This window comes from Papio anubis, chromosome 6 (assembly GCF_008728515.1).
Source record: "Papio anubis isolate 15944 chromosome 6, Panubis1.0, whole genome shotgun sequence".
Taxonomy (NCBI): domain Eukaryota; kingdom Metazoa; phylum Chordata; class Mammalia; order Primates; family Cercopithecidae; genus Papio; species Papio anubis.
The window spans coordinates 124792983-124796162 of record NC_044981.1 but is presented as its reverse complement, the minus strand read 5'-3'; positions in this window follow the sequence as shown (position 1 = coordinate 124796162).

The following is a 3180-nucleotide window of genomic DNA, read 5'->3' as shown; positions in this document are numbered from 1 at the left end:
GGTTCAAACATCCTCATTTAGCTGGAAGAAGTTTGTTATTACTGATCATCTGAAGCCTTCTTCTCTCAACTCATCAAAATCATTCTCCATCCAGCTTTGTTCCATTGCTGGCAAGGAACTGCGATCCTTTGGAGGAGAAAAGGTGCTCTGATTTTTAGAATTTTCAGCTTTTCTGCTCTGGTTTCTCCCCATCTTTGTGGTTTTATCTACCTTTGGTCTTTGATGGTGGTGACATAGAGATGGGGTTTTGGTGTGGATGTCCTTTCTGTTTGTTAGTTTTCCTTCTAACAGTCAGGACTCTCAGCTGCAGGTCTGTTGGAGTTTGCTGGAGGTCCACTCCAGACCCTGTTTGCCTAGTGTCACCAGCGGAGGCTGCAGAAAAGCGAATATTGCAGAACAGCAAATGTTGCTGCCTGATCCTTCCTCTGGAAGCTTCGTCTTAGAGGGGCACCTGGCTGTATGAGGTGTCAGTCAGCCCATACTGGGAGGTGTCTGCCAGTTAGGCTACTTGGGGGTCAGGGACCCACTTGAGGAGGCAGTCTGTCCATTCTCAGATCTCAAATTCCATGCTGGGAGAACCACTACTCTCTTCAAAACTGTCAGACAGGGACGTTTAAGTCTGCAGAAATTTCTGCTGCTTTTTGTTCCACTCAGAAGGTTTTTATTGTGTGCATGAATAAGTGAATGAATGTTCAAGCCCTCACAAATCCACAACTAAATTCCCATTTCAAAATGATCTCTTAGTCACAAATTCATTCCTAAGCATTTAGTGCCCAAAACTGGGTAGGAAAGAAGTGAAAAAGCTGGAGTAAAATAGACATTCTTGGAGAATGACTTTGTACACAGAATCTTACATATTTCTTGAAACGGAGTTGGTAGCTAAGAGTTTTAAAAGATCCTGAAATTGACCAGGTGCGGTGGATCATGTCTATAATCCCAGCACTTTGGGAGGTTGAGGCGGGTAGATCACTTGAGGCCAGGAGCTAGATACCAGCCTGGCTAACATGATGAAACCTTGTGTCTACTAAAAAATACAAAAATTAGCTGAGCATGGTGGCACGCACCTTAATCCCAGCTACTGAGGAGGCTGAGGCATGCGAATCACTTGAGCGTGGGAAGCAGAAGTTGCAGTGAGCTGAGATCATGCCACTGCACTCCAGCCTGGGTGATAGAGTGAGACTCTGCCTCAAAAAGAAAAAAAGATCTTGAAATTATCACAATACAACTTTATGTAGGTACCTGATGCTAATGCCAGAAATTCTGAAGCTAACTTTGTTCTCTTAAGGTAGTCTCCCCTTAGTAAGTCTAGCTTACATTTTAGTTAAGGTCAAGGATTTATATGAGTAGCACAGATTTCAAATATTCTATCCCAATATCCTCATATTTTTTAGATAAGGTTCTAAATTTTTGTTTCAGAAATATAGAGTTATAACTATAACACAAATATGAGTTTAAGGATAGATTTTGGTGGAAAAGGAGGTTTAGGGATGGAAAGAACTGGAGGAATTATGCATCACAAATAGAAAAAAGAAATGGAAGCCAGTTTAACAGGTCTATCTGGTTCAGCAAATATTTATTAATCACCTTCAGTGGGCATAAGGCTGTTATCCTTGAGAGAAGGAAAATGCATACAGCAAGCCCACATTCACCCCTGATTTCTGCTTGGAAGGACTACTAAACTTCTCCCAAGGGAAGTGGCCTAAACGGTTATCATTCTTGTCAGGCAGAGGAGACTGAGATTGGGGTCTGTGCTGCTGATGCAGGTGGAATTTGTGGACAGGGTAACAGACAGAAGGGAGCTGCACAGGGAAGAAGCCCCAGAAATACGCATAGGATTTTCTCAAGTCTTTGCCAAATACTGAGCTGTATTTAAGCACAGTAGACAGCTGAAGACCTAGCAGAAAACAGCTTCATGAAGACTGAGAGGTGAATCCAGATTTTAGAGACTGCACAATGTTAGGAGGCATTGGAATTTCAACAGCCAAAATAAGAAAACCTCATGATCACCCCAGGTACTCAGATGAGTCTCAGAAAGGCCATGGTAGAACTAAGGATCATGCTCTAGAGTAAGGGCTATTCTAGAATTACCTAAGCAAAACCAATAATCTAATCTCATCAGGATCAAGGTAGTCTACCAAGAAGTGAATTGCCTACCTGGACACAAGTAAGCAATCTTAACTGGAAAAAATATCCTGACTTTCAATGATGTTGCATTCACAATCTCCAACAAACGATGAAAAACAAATCACTAGACATGTAAAAAAGAAGAAAAATGTGATCCAAAATCAGGAGGAAAAATGGTAAATTGAATATATATATATATATACTTTTTTTTTTTTGAGACAGAGTCTTGCTTTGTCACCCAGGCTGGAGTGCAGTGGTACAATCTCAGCTCACTGCAACCTCCATCTCCTGGGTTCAAGAGATTCTCCTGCCTCAGCCTCCCAAATAGCTGGGATTACAGGTACATGCCACCACACCCAGCTAATTTTTGTATTTTTAGTAGAGATGGGGTTTCACCATGTTGGCCAGACTGGTCTTGAACTCCTGACCTCAGGTGATCCCCTTGCCTCAGCCTCCCAAAGTGCTGGGATTATAGGCATGAACCATTGCACCTGACCTGGCAGTTAGAGATTTTAAAACAGCTTTTATAAACATATATAAGGATTTAAAGAAAAACATAAACACAGTAATAAAGAAAACATTTTTTAAAGAAACAAATGTGACTTTTAAAGCTAAAAATACTATAAACAAAATTTAAAATTTACCATAAAAGTTTTAGAGCAGATTAGATACTGCAGAAGGAGAGACTAGCACACATAAACAGAGAACATGCAGAGAAACCGATAAGTTGGCTTTTCCTCAGAAATAACACAAGCAATATGAAAATGAAACATCTTTAAAGTATAGAAAGGAAAAAGACTGTCTACCTAAAATTTAATATTCAGTAAAAACATTCATCAGAAATTAAAGTCAAATTTAAAAGTTTTAGATAAAATGTGAGAGAATTTATTGTCAATAGACAACAAAAATGGTAAAGGAAGCATTTCAGGTTGAGGGGAAACAATGCTATGAAAACTCAAACCTGCATGAAGAACTAAACTTGCTGAAAATGGTGAGTATGAGCAAATATAAGACTTTTTCTTTTTTTTTTTTTTTTTTTTTTTTTTTTTTTTTTTT